The sequence below is a fragment of the Oryx dammah genome, unplaced genomic scaffold (genome assembly GCF_014754425.2).
Source record: "Oryx dammah isolate SB20612 unplaced genomic scaffold, SCBI_Odam_1.1 HiC_scaffold_24, whole genome shotgun sequence".
Taxonomy (NCBI): domain Eukaryota; kingdom Metazoa; phylum Chordata; class Mammalia; order Artiodactyla; family Bovidae; genus Oryx; species Oryx dammah.
In genome coordinates, this window is record NW_024070208.1 from 4,059,378 (window position 1) to 4,080,874 (window position 21,497).

The 21,497-nt window shown below is 37.7% G+C and overlaps 1 non-coding gene across 1 annotated transcript; it reads right to left on the reverse strand.

The window, feature by feature from the left end:
* Positions 1–17,927: 17,927 nt before the first annotated feature.
* On the reverse strand, positions 17,928–17,999 carry TRNAS-GGA. The gene has a single exon. It is a non-coding gene; the product is annotated as a tRNA-Ser (tRNA).
* Between the last annotated feature and the right edge of the window lie 3,498 nt (positions 18,000–21,497).

A 21,497-nucleotide genomic window follows, 5' to 3' on the forward strand; every position in this document is an offset into this window, starting at 1 on the left:
GCATCTGGTCCCATCACTTCATGGGAAATAGATGGGGAAATAGCGGTTGACTTTATTTTGGGGGCTCAAAAATCACTGCAGATGGTGACTGCAGCCATGAAATTAAAAGACACTTACTCCTTGGAAGAAAAGTTATGACCAACCTAGACAGCATATTCAAAAGCAGAGACATTACTTGGCCAACAAAGGTCTGTCTCGTCAAGGCTATGATTTTTTCAGGTGTCGTATGGCTGTGAGAACTGGACTATAAAGAAAGGTGAGTGCCAAAGAATTGATCCTTTTGAACTGTGGTGTTGAAGAAGACTCTTAAGAGTCCCTTGGAATGCAAGGAAATCCAACCAGTCCATCCTAAAGGAGGTTGGTCCTGAGTGTTCATTGGAAGGACTGATGTTGAAACTGAAACTCCAATATTTTGGCCACCTGATGTGAAGAGCTGACTTATTTGAAAAGACCCTGATGCTGTGTAAGACTGAGGGCAGGAGGAGAAAGGGACAACAGAGGATGAGATGATTGTATGGCATCACTGATTTAGTGGAGATGAGTTTGAGTAAACTCCAGAAGTTGGTGATGGACAGGGAGGCCTGGTGTGCTGTGGTCCATGGGGTTGCAAAGAGTCAGACATGACTGAGAGACTGAACTGAACTGAACTGATTCATTGGAAGGACTGTTGCTGAAGCTCCAATACTTTGACCACCTGATGTAAAAGATTGAGGGCGGGAAGAGAAGCGGGCAACAGAGCATGAGATGGTTAGATAGCATCAGCAACTTAATGGACATGAATTTGAACAAGCTATGAGAGATGGTGCAAGACAGAGGACCCTGGCATGCTGCAGTCCATGAGGTCACAGAGAGTCAGACATGGCCTAGTGACTGAACAACAACAATATATGATTAAAAAGTTCTGTAATATAATTAATGTTTAGAAAATGATATCAAAATACAGCCTTTATATACATATATTTCCCCTTAATGATTTTTATGGACACTTGCTTATGTCATTTAATGATGTTTGACAGTAATGAATTGATTTAATACAATGCAACTGTCAATGAATTTTAATAGCATTTCTCATTGATTATATATTTATTGGAATTCTGGTAAAAAAAAAAGAATATAAAAACAATAAAACAGTGGACAAGTACAAACTGGTCAACAGTACCATCTCACTGGAATGCAGATGAATGGAATAGAAGTGGAAAAAATTAGATGAGTTTACATTCCTAGTAGATAATCTATGATTTAATGGTAATAGACCTAACACATTTTCAATATGGTTGGACTTTAACTCATGATTCCTACATATTTTGAATGTCAGCAGTCAGAAACTAATGAATATTAGGGCAGGCACCTCAAGGAATTTGATTGACAAAGATGTGCTTCCAAAAAGAGTCATATTGATTTAATTTTATAAGCTGCCAAGTTGTTCAGTATCATTCAAGTCTTGGTAGCTTTATTTCTACAGGCTTATGATGTAGTGTATTTATAGCATACCAAAATTGCCTCACATTTATCAGAAAATCTTTTTAAATTTCAAGAATGACATCTGGAGAAGCTAGAAGAGAAAACACTTAAATATGTTTCTTATACAGTCTTGTAAATGTATTCTATTAAGATAAAGAATGATCCTTCTAAAAATCAGTGCTACCTGTTTTAATCTGAGTTTTCACTGTTGCTTATTTCATATCTTACTTTTCTTCACATTATCCTGTTTTTTAGCAGACAGAATTATATTGATGTATGATTTGTTAAAAAGGGAAGAATAAATCTTTCAGGGTGTGGGATTTTGTAATAGTTGGGACATGCAGTTGGGAACAAGATTGTTTCAACATAAGAACTAGACCTTGAGCAGGTGTGCTGACCATACTTAAGTAATGAGGTTATACCATTTTCTCCCATGAATAATCCTAATATTATCAGCTGGAAGTATAAAATTAACCACAGGTTTGTAAATTATTTTCTCTTTGTTTGAGGTACTTGGGAAAGAAAAAGATGACCCACTCAAAATCATTTGGAAGACAATCCCCTGGAATATACACAGTATTATTTACTGCAGAAAGATAATAGAGAATTCTTATCTTTCATGAGGATAAGTCTCATCTCTGTATAATGTAAAAGCATCTACAGTTCATAGATTTATAAATCATGGACCACTGGAAAATATATTATGTAATTAATAGAGTATAAAAAAGAGATGTTTCATAACTGAATGAGCCCCTCTCTTCCAACAGTGCTCCACAGGCACTGCTTATATTCACATCTCAAATCTGCACCAGAATTTTTCCAAATGTCAGAAAGAAAGAACAATTAGGGATTATATTGACATAGTCAAATCTCTTTGGGGGAAAAATCCTTGGCCTGAGTGTTGCTGGTTTTGTACCTTTGAATTATTATTGTTGTTGTTGCTGTTCAGTCGCTTAGTCATGTCCAACTCTTTGTGGCCTCATGGACATACCTCATGGACCATACCTCATGGTCCAACTCTTTGTGACCCCATGGACCATACCTCATGAACCTCATGGACCATTATGCCTCTGTCCTGCACTATCTCTCATAGTTTGCTCAAATTCCTCTGAGTCAGTGATGCCATCTAACAATTTCATCCTCTGCCACTGCCTTCTCCTTTTGCCTTCAGTCTTTTCCAGAATCAGGACCTTTTCCAATGAGTTGCTCTTTGCTCTTCTCACCTTTGAATCATTAAATGAATTCAATTATATATGTGTGGGCATGTGCTAAGTTGCTTCAGTTGTGTCCAACTTTTTGCAATTCTGTAGACCATAGCCCACCAGGCTCTTCTGTCCATGGGATTCTCCTTGCAGGAATGTTGGAGTGGGTTGCTATTTCCTTCTCCTTCAATTATATATAATATCTATCATTTGTGTTGAAAATGATTCAACAATTTGATCTTTTTAGTTATTTTACCAGTCAACATGATCTCTCTTCTTCCTAACAATTCACAAAATTTATTTTGCTTACTTGATTCTACTTGTTATTTTATTGATTCAGTTCAACTCCGCTTGCTATTTTATATTGGCTACATGTTGGTGAATATGCAGATTTTGTTTCACCATCTACATTGATAGCTCTTTAACCTGAAGGTAAGCATATAGTAGGTGCTCAAATATGACATAGACATATAGCTTATAATAGCTCATAAAACCTTTTAAAATGTGCTGTACTATTTAATATTCAGGGTTGCTCAGTACAGCTAACACCTATGCCTTATTATCAATATCCCCCAACAGTGGTATATTTTCTATAATTTATGAACCAATGTTGATACATTATCATCACCTAGAGTTCATAGTCTACAACTCTTGATGTTGTCCACTTTATGTGTTTCAGTTCAGTTCAGTTCAGTCTCTCAGTCGTGTCCGACTCTTTGGGACCACATGAATCACAGCATGCCAGGCCTCCCTGTCCATCACCATCTCCCGGAGTTCACTCAGACTCACGTTCATCGAGTCCGTGATGCCATCCAGCCATCTCATCCTGGGTCGTCCCCTTCTCCTCCTGCCCCCAATCTCTCCTAGCATCAGAGTCTTTTCCAATGAGTCAACTCTTCACATGAGGTGGCCAAAGTACTGGAGTTTCAGCTTGAGCATCATTCCTTCCAAAGAAATCCCCCCAGGGCTGATCTCCTTCAGAATGGACTGGTTGGATCTCCTTTCAGTCCAAAGGACCCTCAAGAGTCTTCTCCAACACCACAGTTCAAAAGCATCAATTCTTCGGCACTCAGCTTTCTTCACAGTCCAACTCTCGCATCCGTACATGACCACTGGAAAAACCATAGCCTTGAATAGACGGACCTTAGTCAGTAAAGTAATGTCTCTGCTTTTGAATATACCATCTAGGTTGGTCATAACTTTTCTTCCAAGGAGTAAGCGTTTTTTAATTTCATGGCTGCAGTCACCATCTGCAGTGATTTTGGAGCCCCAAAAAACAAAGTCTGACACTGTTTCCACTGTTTCCCCATCTATTTCCCATGAAGTGATGGGACCGGATGCCATGATCTTCATTTTCTGAATGTTGAGCTTTAAGCCAACTTTTTCACTCTCCTCTTTCACTTTCATCAAGAGGCTTTTTAGTTCCTCTTCACTTTCTGCCATCAAGGTGGTGTCATCTGCATATCTGAGGTTATTGATATTTCTCCCAGCAATCGTGATTCCAGCTTGTGTTTCTTCCAGTCCAGCGTTTCTCCTGATGTACTCTGCATATAAGTTAAATAAGCAGGGTGACAATATACAGCCTTGACATACTCCTTTTCCTATTTGGAACCAGTCTGTTTTTCCATGTCCAGTTCTAACTGTTGCTTCCTGACGTGCATACAGATTCCTCAAGAGGCAGGTCAGGTGGTCTGATATTCCCATCTCTTTCAGAATTTTCCACAGTTTATTGTGATCCACACAGTCAAAGGCTTTGGCATAGTCAATAAAGCAGAAATAGATGTTTTTCTGGAACTCTCTTGCTTTTTCCATGATCCAGCAGATGTTGGCCATTTGATCTCTGGTTCCTCTGCCTTTTCTAAAACCAGTTTGAACATCAGGGTGTTCACGGTTCACGTATTGCTGAAGCCTGGCTTGGAGAATTTTGAGCATTACTTTACTAGCATGTGAGATGAGTGCAATTTTGTGGTAGTTTGAACATTTTTTTTGCATTGTCTTTCTTTGGGATTGGAATGAAAACTGACCTTTTCCAGTCCTGTGGCCACTGCTGGGTTTTCCAAACTTGCTGGCATATTGAGTGCAGCACTTTCACAGCATCATCTTTCAGGATTTGAAACAGCTCAACTGAAATGCCATCACCTCCACTAGCTTTGTTCGTAGTGATGCTTTCTAAGGCCCACTTGACTTCACATTCCAAGATGTCTGGCTCTAGATTAGTGATCACATCATCATGATTATCTGGGTCGTGAAGATCTTTTTTGTACAGTTCTTCTGTGTATTCTTGCCACCTCTTCTTAATATCTTCTGCTTCTGTTAGGTCCAGACCATTTCTGTCCTTTACCGAGCCCATCTTTGCATGAAATATTCCCTTGGTATCTCTAATTTTCTTGAAGAGATCTCTAGTCTTTCCCATTCTGTTCTTTTCCTCTATTTCTTTGCATTGATCGCTGAAGAAGGCTTTCTTATCTCTTCTTGCTATTCTTTGGAACTCTGCATTCAGATGCTTATATCTTTCCTTTTCTCCTTTGCTTTTCACCTCTCTTCTTTTCTCAGCTATTTGTAAGGCCTCCCCAGACAGCCATTTTGCTTTTTTTGCATTTCTTTTCCATGGGGATGGTCTTGATCTCTATCTCCTGTACAATGTCACGAACCTCATTCCAGCAGCATAGTTGTTAGTAAAGAATCCGCCTGCAATGCAGGAGACCCCGGTTGATTCCTCTGTTGGGAAGATCCCCTGTAGAATGGATAGGCTATCCACTTGGGTTTTCTTGGGTTTTCCTTGTGGCTCAGCTGGTAAAGAGTCCTCCTGCTGTGTGAGAGACCTGGGTTCGATCCCTGGTTTGGGAAGACACCCTGGAGAAGGGAAAGGCTACCCACTCCAGTATTCTGTCCTGGAGAATTCCATGACTGTGTAATCCCGTGAGTCTCAAAGAGTCAGACACCACTGAACGACTTTCACTTTCACTTGCTTAATGAAAATCCTCATGAGGTTGTCTGAGGTTTCTGGGTCCTGTGTTCCCGACTATATATTCTGAAACCTGCTTTGTTTCAACTCTCCAAATTGTACTTTCCTTCTGATTGTCCTATTGGGTCCACTTTCTACTTCAGGAGGAGATTCTCTACTAGGCACTAATCTTTCTTTTAACATCCTTTTAGTTCAAGAAACTATCTCTGTGGGAAATAACATATACTCATAGGAGATAGTTCTTGGATTAGTAACTTGCAGATGGAGCATGAGAAAGAAAGTAGGAGAAAGTAATAACATTAAAAGAATTTTTAAGTGCATGATTGGAATCGGTACTACATTCACTGGCTGCTTCTCTTTTTATTGATGTTATTTATCAAAAGCTGTTCAGAAACACAGGACTTAGAGTTTTACTTTAATACATCTTAAAACTTGAATATTGTGATTTTCAACGTATTGTTCAGATGAACAGAAGTCAAATGCTCGATAGACTTCATCTGACACTGAGTCATCACTTCAGTTCCTTTCATGAGCTTACTTTAATATTTCTAGGCTGTATGCTTCTCTGGCTTACATGGTTCTCGTTAAAATATATAGCATCCTGTATCAACATACAGAGAGAATTTTTATAGTGGAGCCTAAGCTAGAAGTTAAATTTTACTTTTTCGCATGAAGACTATCTTAAGAAATGGACAATGACAAACTCTGGTCAGTTCTTAAAATTCACTTGCTACTTTGAGTTGCAAGTGGAGTGAAGACTATTTTGGTTGAGTCTTTCAACTATACCCTGAATGTCCTGAATTCAAATGGGAGAAATCCTATTCCAGTTCCTAGAGTAAACCCAAATGACCTAAGCCAATTAGTGCATTTCTTAATGTACTACATCAGACGTAGAACTAAGGCAATTTAATTCCTAACTTTTGAAAGAGCTATTGTTGAGGTAGAAGCTTTGATCTTTTCTATAGAATTAGTGTATAGAAGCAGGTTGCCATGGAAGAACTTCTCATTTATATGATGTAATTTTTTAATTGTTTAAAGTTATATATATATATGTATCGGAGAAGGCAATGACACCCCACTCCAGTACTCTTGCCTGGAAAATTCCACGGACAGAGGAGCCTGGTAGGCTGCAGTCCATGGGGTCGCTAAGAGTCGGACACGACTGAGTGACTTCACTTTCACTTTTCACTTTCATGCATTGGAGAAGGAAATGGCAACCTACTCCAGCGTTCTTGCCTGGAGAATCCCAGGGATGGGGGACCCTGGTGGGCTGCGGTCTATGGGGTCGCACAGAGTCGGACACGACTGAAGCGACTTAGCAGCAGCAGCATATATACGTGTATATATATATATATATGTGTGTGTGTGTGTGTGTGTGTGTGTGTGTGTGTGTGTGTGTGTATTTCAAAAGCATTCTCATTGATAGAGAAGGGTATAGTATAAACATATATTTGGCTTCTTTTAAAGTCAAAAGATGCCTCCAAATCTTGGTAGAACAGTAACTTACACTCTGTTACTAAAGTGAAAGCAAAAATGTTACTCTCAGTCCTGTCTGTCTCTTTGCAACCTTATGGGCTGTGGCCCACCAGGCTTCTCTGTCCATGGACTTCTCCAGGCAAGAATACTGGAGTGGGTAGCCATTCCCTTTTTCAGGGGATCTTCCCAATACAGGGACCAAACCCAGATTTCCTGCATTGCTGGCAGATTCTTTACCCTTTGAGCCATCAGAGAAGCCCTCTGTTACTAAACATCTGATTAATTCAAAAGTATCAAGTAAGTGCCATTATTATTTACATTTATTTTCTTCTTGCTAAAAAAGAAAAAAGTGTAAAGCTAATACATTTAAATGTTCATTTTTTCTTTTAAGAAGATGACCACTGATGAAATGGCATTCCTCAAGGAAGAAACCATTCAGATTCTTCTGGAATTCTATATTCAGAGATATATAATCTGAATGTTTTTATTTTCTATTAAAGTGTAGTTGATTTACAATGTTGTGTTAATTTCATGAGTAAAGGAAAAAGATTCAGTTATGTATACACATATCCATTCTTTTCAGATTTTTTTCCTGTATAGATTAATATAGGTTATTTAGTAGATTTCTCTGTGCTATACATTAGGTCTTTGTTGATTATTTTATATGTTCATGTCAAACTTTTAATTTAAACTCCCACGCCTTTTCCACTTGGTAACCATAAGTTTGTTTTCAAAGTTAGTGAGTGTCTTTTGTAAATAAGTCCATTTGTCTCATATTTTATATTCTACATATACATGACATATATTTATCTTTGACATTTCACTTCATATGATGATCTCTAGGTCTGTCAATGTTGCTGCAGATGGCATTATTTCACTCTTTTTTATGGCTGATTAGTATTCTATCATATATATGTACCACATCTTTATCCATTCCTCTCTCCATCAGAATTTATATTGCTTCCATGTCTTGGCTATTATAGATAGTACTTCAATGAACATTGGCATGTATGTGTATTTTTGAATTATGGTTTTCCCTGGATATATGCCCAGGAGGAGGACTGCTGGATCATATAATGTTTTAGTTTTAGACTTTCAAAGAAGCTCATATTATAACCCATAGTGATTTTAACAATTGACATTCTCAAAAGCAGAGTAGCAGGGTTCTCTTTTCTCCACACCCTTTCAAGCATTTATTGTTTGTAGAGTTTTTGATAATGATCATTCTGACCAGGTTATATTTCTTTTCAATATTGCTGCTTCATCAATACACTCTCACCACTATATGATACATTTCTACTAAATTGCATCATCCTTTTCAAACAAGTATAGCCTACTGGTCTGAAAATTTGACATTTTTGCTTGAAGTGGACATAAAATTGTTATTTGCCTGACATGTAAGTTCTATATTATAAACTTTAACAATCAATTCTTAAAATTTTATAGTGAATTTGTAGTGTCTGGATTAAAATTTATCTCATTTATTAATGCTATATTAATCTTTCCATAGAAGAAATAGAGTAGCCCTCGTAATAAAAAAACAGAGTCTGAAATACAGTACTTGGTTGCAACCTCAAAAATTAAATTTAACCTCAAAAATGGCAGAATGATCTCAGTTCATTTCCAGGACAAGCCATTCAGCATCACAGTAATCCAAGTGTATGCCCCAACCACCGAAGCCAAAGAAGCTGTAGCTGATCAATTATATGAAGACCTTTAAGACCTCCTAGCACTAACACCTAAAAAAAGATGTTCTATTCATCATCAAGAATTGGAATGTAAAAGTAGGAAGTCAAGATATACCTGGAGTAACAGGCAAGTTTGACCTTGGAGAACAAATGAAGCAGGCTAACTGAATTCTGCCAAAAGAATTCACTAGTGTTTTTACCTTCAGGAGAATCCCAGGGACGGGGGCACCTGGGGGGCTGCCATCTATGGGGTCACACAGAGTTGGACATGACTGAAGTGACTTAGCAGCAGCAGCAGCAGCAGTTATAGCAAATATCCTTTTCAACAACACAAGAGATGACTTTACACATAGACATCACCACGTGGTCAACATTGAAATCAAATTGATTACATTCTTTGTAGCCACAGATGGGAAAGCTGTATATAATCAGCAAAAACAAGACCTGGAGCTGACTTTGGCTCAGATCATCAGTTTCTCATAGCAGAATTCAGGATTAAACTAAAGAAAACTTGGAAAAGCAATAGGCCAGCCAGGTATGACTTAAATCAAATCCCATATGAATTCTTAGTAGAAGTAATGAATATATTCAAGGGACTAGATATAGTTAACAGTGTGCATAGAGGTATGTAATATTGTACAGGAAGTGGCAAATAAAACCATCCCAAAGAAAAAGAAAAACAAGAAGGTGAAGTAGTTTTCTGAGGAGGCTTTACAAATAACAAATGAATGAAGAGAAGCAAAAAGCAAAGGAGAGAGGGTGCATAAAGGTATGTAATATTGTATTATACATATCATATATGTATTATATATATACATTATATATTATATATGTATAATATATACATACATATTGTATTATACATAATATCCAATTATACACAGAGTTCCAAAGAATAGATATGAGAAACAAAAAGGTCTTCTTCAATGAACAGTGCTTAATAATAGAAGAAAACAACAAAACAGGAAAGACTAGAGATCTCTTCAGGAGAATCAGAAAGCTCAAGGGAGCATTCCACCCAAAGATGGGCACAATAAAGGATAAAAATGGTAAAGACTTTGTAGACAATGAAGAGATCAAGAAGAGATGAAAGAAAACATGGAAGACTGTATAAAAAAGATTTTAATGAATCTGATTATTATGATCGTGTGGTTAGTCACCTAGAACCAGACATTCTGGAGTGTGAAGTCAAATGGGCCTTAAAAAGCACAGCTGTTAGTAAAGCTAATGGATGCAATGAAATTCCAGCAGAACTATTCAAACCCCTAAAGGATGATGCCACCATGATGTTCCATTCATTATGTCAGCAGATCTGGAAAAGTCATCAATGGCCACAAGACTGGAAAAGGTCAATCCTCATCCCAATCCTCGAGAAGGGTAGTACCAAAGAATATGCTAACCATCAGACAATTGCACTCATCTCCCGTGCTAGTAAGGTCATATTTAAAATCTTATGTGCTAGGCTTCAGCATTACGTGAACAAAGAAATTCCAATCTGGGTTTAGAAAAGTAAGAGGAACTAGAGGTCAAATTGCCAACATTTGCTGGATTATAAAGTAAGGAGATTTCACAAAAATATTTATCTCTGGTTCATCAGCTATGCTAAAACCTTTGACTATGTAGATCATGACTAACTTGGAAAGCTCTTAGAGAGATGGGAAACCATACCCTCTTACTTGTCTCCTGAGAAACCAGTATGCGGGTAAGAAGCAACAGTTAAAACCCTGTATGGAACAACTGATTGGTTCAATATAGAGAAAGGAGTATGACAAGGCTGTCTGCTGTCACCCTGTTTGTTTAAACTATATGCTGAGCACATCATGAGACATACTGGGCTGGATGAATTACAAGCTGAAATGAAGGTAGGTGGGAGAAGCAACAACAATCTCAGATATATGGATTATACCACTCTAAAGGAAGAAAGCAAAGAGAAACTAAAGAGCCTCTTGATGAGGGTGAAGGAGGAGAGTGGAAGAGACAGCTTAAGACTAAATATTAAAAACAGTTAATAATAAGATCATGGCATATGGCCCCATTCTTGCATGACAAATAGAAAGAGAAAAGGTAGACGTAGTTGCAGATTTCCTCTTCTTAGACTCCAAAATCACAGCAGATGGTGACTGTAGTCATGAAATCTGAAGATGACTGCTTCTTGTCAGGCAAGCGATGACAAACCTAGACACAATGTTGAAAAGCAGAGCCATTACTCTGCTGACAAAGGTCCGTAGAGTCAAGGTTATGGTCTTCCCAGTGGTCACGTATATTTGTGAGAGCTGGGCTGTAAAGAAGGCAGGACATCAAAGAACTGATGCCTTCAAACTGTGTTGCTGGAGAAGACTCCTTAAAGTCCCCTGGGCAGCAAGGATATCAAGCCAGTCAGTTTTACAGGAGATCAACACAGAATAGTCACTGGAAGGACTGATGCTGAAGCTAAAGCTCCAGTATTTTAATCATCTGATGTGAACAGGCAACTTATTGGAAAAGTCCCTGATGCTGGGAAAGATTGAGGGGAGAAGGAGAAGAGAGTCTCAGACAATGAAATGGCTGAATGGCATTACTGATGCAATGAGCATGAAATTGGGCAAACTCTGGGAGATAGTGAGGGACAGGGAGGGCTGGCATGCTGCAGTCCACAGGGCTGCAAGGAGTCTGACACGACTGGATAACTGAACAGCACAACAATCCATTTCTAATGCTTTAAGAATTTGTTTTTTCACAAGAGTAAGTATTAGGGCAAAACAAAATGTTACTTGTGAATATAATTGTATATTCAAAGTAGATATCATAATCAAGTAAAAGTACACTATGTTGGGTGTCTGGAAACCTATATGTGGGGACAGAAAGTTGGATGCCAACACCATTGAATGTCAATTTAAAAGTAGTCAACTGATTGCCTTCTTATAACTGCGTTCTTAGATGTTTTTTTAAGGGAAAATATTTTTCTAAGGGAAATTTCTATTGTGTTGACATTATTTTGACTCTAGGTGTATCCCAAAAGACAGATTTTCCTTTTCATATTCTGGGGTATAAAGGCATCAAGTTGAAATGTTGGGTTGGGAGTGATTGTTGAGTAGTTGGCTCTAGCAACTGGAAGCAGTGCAAGAATTGAGAGATAACATGAAACTCTTTCCAGAGAGTTCTGAGCAGGTTCTGTGGAACCCCATCACAGTTGTCAATGTGATAGGATGCTCAGGAACTTTAGTCAGCAACAAGTGAAGTAGCTTTATTATGCTAACAGTGTTCTAGAGGTTTTTCCTATCTTTAAAAAAGAACAAAATTCTGGTCTTATATAATTCTGGGCATCTAGGACAGTGTATATGAATGTGTGTGTGTATGCATGACTGTCTGCCTCTGTGCATTTCTGTATGTGTATTTGCTAACCCCATATATAATTAACCATGCTATTTTATTCCACTTATATAAAATTCACATTTGTATTTAATTATATAAAGCAAAATATACTTGAAATACCCTATGAATAAATAAATTTGCCTCCAAATTTTTCTGTCCTATGGGTACAAGAGTACACTTTTACTTGGATACTTAAATGATAACTTAATTTTGTACTTATGTAGTTTTGAATATTATAATATAATAAATGACATCTTAATAATACCTATGATAATTTAACACACACACACATTTCTGCACATTCCTACTTAGGTTTCTAGAATAAGTTCCTAGAAGTGATTTCTCTATTAAAGCTATGATGAATTTTATGGTTTTCACTATAAATGGTCAAATAACCTCTAAAGAGTTTCAACTAATTTATGTTTATGGCAGTTGCATAGTAGGGTGTCTGTTTATTGTGCTTGTTTGTAGTTTTAACTACAGACATTTTCCAACTTCAAGTATAAAAGTGTATCCTTTTTTATCTGTCCCTACTTGGTTAGCAGTTGGGTTGAACAGTTTTATTTTTTAAAGTGATTTTATTGTTCCCAGACTGTCCCACAAGCCAGAGTAAATATTCCTTTCCTCAATACCATTGCCCATTGAAAGGCCCAAAACACATGGCATCTATTTTTGTAGCTTAAGAATGTCATGGGGATATTTCAAAAGAGGACACAAAATGGTTTTTAAGTAAAGAGTAACCTCCCTGATGGGTTACCCATGAATACATCACAAGATAATATTGAGGGAAGGCATTAGATAACAAGGATCTTGACTTTACCACCAAAGCCTCCTCAGTTCTTCTTTACCAACAGTCATGATGTGTGAATTTGAGCATAGTCTCATGTTACCTGTTACCTAGTAGTCTTTTGAACTCATCCACTTCCGTCCACATAGCCCCTCAGGTCATCGTTCTCTGTTTCCCCCCATCAGATTTTCTTTAATGTTATGCTTACATCCTCTCCCTATAGCACAGATGATCCTTCTCTAATAGATTTTGATAATTTTTGTCATTCTTTTTGCAGTTTAATATAACAGTAACTCTCTTACTCTCAGATCCAATTTAGATGTAAAACAAAAGAGACTAATGATATTTTTGCTCTTTCTGTTTCCACTATAGGAATCCATGAAATAATCTGCCTCTGATTAAGTAGAAAAAAAGTCATAATGAGGAAATGAATAAAATATATTGCAAAATATGTATTTTCTATTTACCTCAATACACTTTTTTTTTTTACTTCATACATCTTCTTTTGAGAAGCTTCTTTTCATCTTTGTCTTTATTTTTTTTAATATTAAAGAAAACTAAGATAACTTAAAAGAGTCATTAGTAGGTTTTTTACTTGTAGCCTTCATTTTTCCTTTTTGTTGCTGATTATCAGCTCTTCAAAAAAAGAGAAATTTTCACAATAAGTTCAAAATCTGTTGCTTAGAAATTTCCCTGATTACTTCTGTTATCAGTTAAGGCTAGATCATAAACAGAATCCCTTAAGAGTTCTGACAATATTGTAATTTATTCAGAGATGTTTCAAGCACAAATGTAAAAAAAAAAAACTCCAACTAATTAATTAATACTCCAATTAATAAAAACCTTAACGAAATAGCCCCTTCATGGATCTGTTTCATTGACTACACTGAAGTCTTTGACTGTGTAGATCATAACACTGCAAAACTCTTAAAGAGATGGGAATACCAGACAATCTTACCTGTCTCTTGAGAAACTCATATGCCAGTCAAGAAGCAACAGTTAGAAACCTGTATGGAACGACTGACTGGTTCTGGGCAAATGGTGACTACAGCCATGAATTTAGAATTTAGAAGATGATTGCTTCTTGGAAAGAAAGCTATGACAAACCTAGACAGAGTGTTAAAAGGCAAAGACATCACTTTGCCAACAAAGGTCCATATAGCCAAGTCTGCAGTCTCTCCATTAGTCAGGTATGGATGTGAGCGCTGGACTATAAAGAAGGTGGAGAGCTGAAAAACTGATGTTCTCTAACTGTGGGGCTGGGGAAGACTTTTGAGAGTCCCATGGACAGCAAGGAGATAAAATCGATCAATCTAAAGGAAATCAACCCTGAATTCTTACTGGAAGGACTGGTGCTTAAGCTGAAGCTCCAATACTTTGATCACCTGATTCAAACAATCAACTCATTTGAAAAACCTTGATGCTGGGAAAGGTAGAAAACAAAAGGAGAAGAGGGTGACTGAGGATGAGATGACTGGATGGCATTACTGATGCAATGGACATGAACTTGGGCAAACTCTGGGAGATGGTGAAGGACAGGGAGGCCTGATGTGCTGCAGTCCATGGAGTTGTAAAGAGTCAGTCGTGACTGGGAGAATGAACAACAAAACAACAGGAAGAAAGATAGTAAAGTGGCAAAAAAATGGTTTCTGTGGACAAAATTGATCAGGTTGGACTGATAGTTTTAATGATCACAAAATTTTCTGCGCCAAGCTGGTGCATCCCAAAATCAAGTGATACAGTTATATGATTGTGAGAATGCATCTACATTGATTACATTTTACCACTTTGCATCCACATGTTTTCAGCAGTATTGACAAATCTTCCAATTTTTCTAGGACATATAATAAAAGTTCCCACAGAGCAAGGGGAAATAGGAAAATCATAAGAAAGCAGAGGAAATGTGTATTATAATTTTCATTTTAACAATTGGTCTCATTTTGTTCACCTTGTACATTATTCCATAAATTCACAAGAAAAGAGATCTGAGAGAATGCTCATCCAGTTTTGTTTACTTTGTAGAATATAATAATGAAGGGCATAAACAGTATCTTATTACATACTGTATCATTTGTTAATAGGATTGTTTTCTATGGATAGAAGATGCTAAATAAATTTGTGTTTTTGCATAAGTCATCAATGTGTTTTTTGATAAATCAATTTGAGGAAAAAAGTCAATTGAGTTTGAGTAGGTTGATATTTTAATTTGATAAAATATTTGTCCAAGTAACTCATGCATACCAAATGGTGAAGATCATAGTTATACTTTAAAATTCTTTAGTAATAGTATTTTAACTGATCTTTTACTTAGTTTTATACATAGATTTAGTTTATTATATATCTACAAAAAGAAAATAAACTTCAGATTTAGTAGTTTTAATAACAGATTTTCTTAATCCCCAAAGAGGATCACTCTAATCCATTTTTTTTTTCCTCCAAAATTTTCCCTCTGACCTCATTTTGGCTAGTTTCCAATCACCTGTCCCTTTATTTTGCAGACATACAAGATGTATGGTTTACAGCTTAGCTGCACTGAACTGATTGTGGGATGAGACTGGAAGGCATAAAGATGCCTTGGCAGTTACCTTATGGAAATTTGAAGAAAGTCAATGATGCACAGACACACAGGGAGATGATTCAGAGAATCACAAAGAGAGCAGTTTCAAGAGTAATAATGCTAAAATCAGTACTGTTGACATTACTACAACCATACAATACTCATTTATTCTGAGCACCTGTATCCATACTGGTTGTAGAACATAAGGCAGGGGCTAAAATAATTTCATGCTTAGCAGGAATCAAATGTTAGTATGATTAAAAATAAAGTATTATTTAAAAAGCAGCTTATTGTAAGAATATGAATGTTTATTCATAGAAGTAAAAATTAAGGTAACAGAAGATAGATGTAGACTGTTGTAATACATATGAAAGAAGGGATTAGATAACAAGTCAGGCTTTTCATTATGACTTTAAAATCAACATTTTAAAGGATGCATTGAGCTTCTAATAAAGTGTGATTTAAAACATGCAAAAATGAATATATATACTGCTGCTGCTGCTGCTGCTGCTGCTAAGTTGCTTCAGTCATGTCCGACTCTGTGCAATCCCATAGACGGCAGCCAACCAGGCTCCCCCATCCCTGGGATTCTCCAGGCAAGAACACTGGAGTGGCTTGCCATTTCCCTTCTCCAATGCATGAAACTGAAAAGTGAAAGTCAAGTCGCTCCGTCATGCCCAACTCTTCACAACCCCATGAACTGCAGCCTACCAGGCTCCTCCGCCCATGGGACTTTCCAGGCAAGAGTGCTGAAGTGGGGTGCCATTGCCTTCTCTGGAATATATACTAGAGACGTAAAATTCCATTGCACAAAATTTATGTGGTATTTTTTGGGTGTATGTGATAAGACCACTTAACATGGGATCTACCTTCTTAACAAATTTTGAAGTGGGGACTATTATTTTCTGGCGTACATACTGTGTTGTACAACAGATACTTAGAATTTACTCATCAAGCATAACTGAAATTTTATGCACATTGAACAACAGCCTCCCACTTCCTCTGATGATAGTATCAGAGGTGTCTACATACGTCCAAACTCATCAAATTGTGTACATTAAATATGTACAATACTTTGTACATCAGTTTGCATCATTAAAGCTGCTGCTGCTAAGTCGCTTCAGTCATGTCTGACTCTGTGCGACCCCATAGACGGCAGCCCCCCAGGCTCCTCTGTTTTTGGGATTCTCCAGGCAAGAATACTGGAGTGAGTTGCCATTTCCTTCTCCAATGTATGCATGCATACTAAGTGGCTTCAGTCGTGTCTGACTCTGTGCGACTCTATGGACAGCAACCCAAAGCTAGCTCCTCCATCCACAGGATTCTCTAGGCAAGAATACTGTAGTGGGTTGCCATTTCCTTCTCCAATAAAGCTGCTGCACACACGTATATAATTTTGTAATAATATTTTGTATAGGCTATATACGTGCATGTATATGACATTTGTGTACATAGTGGCTGTCTTTGCTCTGTTCATAGGCAGGGTCTGATCCAAGTTGGTTCTGTTCTCTGAGCATGCTTATTCTCCTTTACCAAGGCACTTATGCCCTAGAATAAGAGGGCCTAGAACAGGTACCCTATTAGGATTGAGGTCAAAGAAACTGGCCAGAACCCCAGGAAGTTTCAGTCTCCTTTCTCTGCTCTGTTCCCAGAAGATCAGAAACATGTGTCCACACCCTTTATGATTGAAGACTCAATCTCACAGCTTTCTCATAAGTCCTGCTAGTTTTTGAACCAGCTAAGGAGGCTCTTCAATGCAAAGAAATAGAGGGAAAAAATAGAATGGGAAAGAGTAGAAATGTCTTCAAGTAAATTAGAGATATGGGGTTGCAAAGAGTCGGACATGACTGAGCAACTGAACTGAAGGGAATATTACTTGCAAAGATGGCCACAATAAAGGACAGAAATGGTATGGACCTAACAGAAGCAAAAGATATTAAGAAGAAGTAGCAAAAATACACAGAAGAGCTACACAGAAAAGATTTTCCTGACCCAGATAACCGTGATGGTGTGATCACTTATTTAGAACCACAGATATTGAATGCAAAGTCATGTGGGCCTTAGGAAGCATCATGATGAACAAAGCTAGTGGAGGTGATGGAATTCCAGTTGAGCTATTTCAAATCTTAAAAGATGATGCTGTGAAAGTGCTGCACTCAATATGCCAGAATATTTGGAAAACTCAGCAGTGACCTCAGGACTGGAAAAGGTCAGTTTTCATTCCAATCCCAAAGAAGGGCTATGCGAAAGAATGTTCAAACTCCCACACAATTTCACTCATCTCACATGCTAAGAAAGTAAGTAAGTAAGTAAGTAAAGTCGCTCAGTAGTGTCCAACTCTTTGCGACCCCATGGAATATAGCCTACCAGCCTCCTCCCTCCATGGGATTTTCCAGGCAAGAGTACTGGAGTGGGTTGTCATTTCCTTCTCCAGGGGATCTTCCCAACCCAGGGATCGAACCCGGGTCTCCTGCATTCCAGGCAGACGCTTTAACCTCTGAGCCACCAGGGAAGCCCAATACAGATAGTAACAGACTAGTAACAGACTTTATTTTCTTGGTTTCCAAAATCACTGCAGATGGTGACTGCAGTCACGGAATTAAAAGACGCTTGGTCCTTGGAAGAAAAGCTATGAGCAACCTAGACAGCATATTAAAAATCAGAGACATTACTTTGCTGACAAAGGCCCATCTAGTCAAAGCTATGGTTTTTCCAGAGGTCATCTGGAAAAGAAAGTTGAGTGCAAAGAATTGATGCTTTTGAACTGTGGTGTTGGAGAAAACTCTTGAGAATCCCTTGGCCTGCAAGGAGATCCAACCAATCAATCTTAAAGGAAATCAGTCCTGAATGTTCATTGGAAGGACTGATGCTGAAGCTGAAACTCCAATGTTTGGCCACCTGATGAGAAGAACTGAATCTTTGGAAAAGACCCTGATGCTGGTGAAGACTGAAAGCAGGAGGAGAAGGGGAGGACAGAGGATGAGATGGTTGGATGGCATCACCAACTCGATGGACATGAGTTTGAGCAAGCTCTGGGAGTTGGTGATGGAGAAGGAAACCTTGAATGTGGCAGTCCATGGGGTTGCAAAGAGTTGGGCACAACTGAGTGACTGAACTGAACTGAAGGAGACCCCTCAATGTCAGACCCCAGGGTTGGGGTGTCAAATATATGACACCATATCCTTACTCCCAAGGAAGGATCTTCAGTTATGTGATCTCCAATCTCCTCTTCTGTAGCCCTGGCTAGGGATGAAGGTTTCTACCTGCTTGCTGCTTCTCCCTTCCTACCTGACTTCCTATAGATCTTTCTTTACAACCTTTGTTGCATAGCCCTTTTCTGCCAGTCTCCAGTTTGTTTCCAGTGAGAATTGCTCAACATGTAGGGTATTTTTGACATGTTTGTTGCGAGGTGGTGAGCTCAGCATCCTACTACTTTGTCATCTTGATTTCCCTCAGCGTGATCCCCTTTGGAATAATGACAGCATTAAAGGCAATGAATAGGGTGTAATCCAAGCAGAGTCAAGAAATCAGTTTAGCCATGGAAAACAGTGGAACAAATTGAGAACTGGTTACTTTCCAAAAGGAAATGGAAGGGGAACTGAATAATTCTTGCCTGGGGGAAAATGCCCTCAAGGTACATTTCCAGAATTAGCTGGTACATTGGATCCCAATTATTCCTGGTGATTCTTTTCGGTTTTGTTTTACCTGACCTTGTTCATCTATGCTCTCAGTGATCCTTAGCTAACTAAGCCCTTTTTAATCATCAAGACAGCTTCATAGATGAAATTTTCTCTGGCTTCCTCAGGCAAAATAAGCACATCTTACTTCCATATTTTTGCAGTATTTTTCCTGTATTTCTGTTTAGTGTTTGTATAATTCTGTATGACATTTGAGTTAGTTATGTTTGCTTCCTTCCACTAAATATTAAACTCCTTCAGACAAAGATATATTTTAACAGAAAATTTTATTCTCATAATGCCAAGAATAGTTGATTACAAGAAGTAGACATTATCACATAGTTAATTGAACCAGAAGACAATAAAAATAAACAAATGCAGAGTTGTATAATGAAGCAATTCATAAAGAAGACTAAGCATGCTGATTCATAGCATAAAGATAATTCTGTCGAAAATAAAAATAAAAATATATGTGATACTATCACAAGCATAATATTGAGCGTGAGAATCCAGCATCTCATACTGTATGATCCCATTCTCTGAGGTTAGAATTCATGATATTAGTACCTCTTGGGAGACAATAACTAAAAGAAAGCAAGAGGGGCTTCTGGTATATTAGAATTTTCTGATACTTTATTTGATGCTGACTAAATAAAAGTGTTCTAGTTGTAAAATTAATTGAGCTGAAGACTTTTATTTGTTTGCTTTTCTGTTTGTATATTACACTTCAATGAAAAGCTCTGATTCAAAGTGTAGGTTTGTCCATCAGACCAAACAGCACACCACATGGGAGCTGAACACAGTATTTAAACTTGCTTGCAATATACCAGAATTTTATTATCTCCATCTGTTGTTATTTTTTTTAAAATTTCTGTTTTATAGTTTAAAACTATACAAATGCCATTGTGCATGTTTTCTAAATGACCAGTATAACATGTGTGTTAAAATCTCAACTCTTGGCAGAGAAAAAAATAAGTCCAATTGCCTTTTTTTTGAACTTTCCCTCTATTTGAATAACTAAAAAAAAATAGGTGAGTTTTACATGTTTTGCTCTAAACTCACAATTCATCCCTGATTGCTTATGCTTGAAGTGAAATTGTATTTCTGAAGAACTAAATACTTCTCTAGCTACCTCCCCGGTGCATAGTTATTCTACTTCTGTTTTCCTAAAATCAGGAGGTCATTAAAATGAAAGTTGGCAATTTCTGAGCGTGGGACCCGTAATAAGATTTGCTTTGTTTTATGAATAAGTCTTTATATAATTGCCCAGTTATTTTAAATGAGTTTTCCAAAAACTGAGTCTAAATGTTGGCCTTTAATAAATAGCCTGGCTAATGTGACATTTGCAGAAGAGGTATATAGGCATTCTCTGTACTATGGCACCTAAAAATGCTGTAAGGATGTAATGAGTTTTCATCCACAAATGATTCAGAGATACTGTGGACTGTTGAGATAAATTAGTTAAATTTCATTCCTCTGAAATGTGTACTTCTGGATACACTGCATTTTTTATCAGAATTTTTGATGACATAACAGGGATTGATGGATGGGGCCAACTAATGATAATTATTTGCTAATCTAAATTTTGAAGATCTACTTGGAATCCATCTTCATATTTTAGTATAAAAATAATGAAGAAAGAATTGTTCCAGTTACCTGGAAATAGAGAGAGAAGTGACAAAAAACATATTTAACTTTTTTCAAGTTGTATTAGTGTTTAGTTTATGATACTACTTCACTTCAATTCAGTTGCTCAGTTGTGTCTGACTCTTTGCAACCTCATGGACTGCAGCAAGCCAGGCTTCCCTGTCTATCATGAATTCCTGGAGATTACTCAAACTCAGGTCCATAGAGCCGGTGAGGCCAGTGAACCATCTCATCTTCTGTTGTCCCCCTCTACTCCTACCTTCAATCTTTCCCAGCACCAGGGTCTTTTCAAATAAGTCAGTTCTTCACATCAGGTGGCCAAAGTATTGGAGTTTCAGCTTCAGCATAAGTCCTTCCAATAAATATTCAGGAATGATTTCCTTTATAATGGACTGGTTGGATCTCCTTGCAGTCCAATGGACTTTCAAGAGTTTTCTCCAACACCACAGTTCAAAAGCATCAATTCATCAGAGCTCAGCTTTCTTTATAGTCCAACTCTCACATCCCTACATGACCACTGGAAAAGCCATAGCTTTGACTAGACAGACCTTTGTTGGCAAAGTAATGTCTCCACTTTTTAATATGCTGTCAGGGTTAATCATAACTTTTGTTCCAAGGACAAATGTCTTTTAATTGAATGGCTGCAGTCACCTTCTGCAGTGATTTTGGAGCCAAAGAAAATAAAA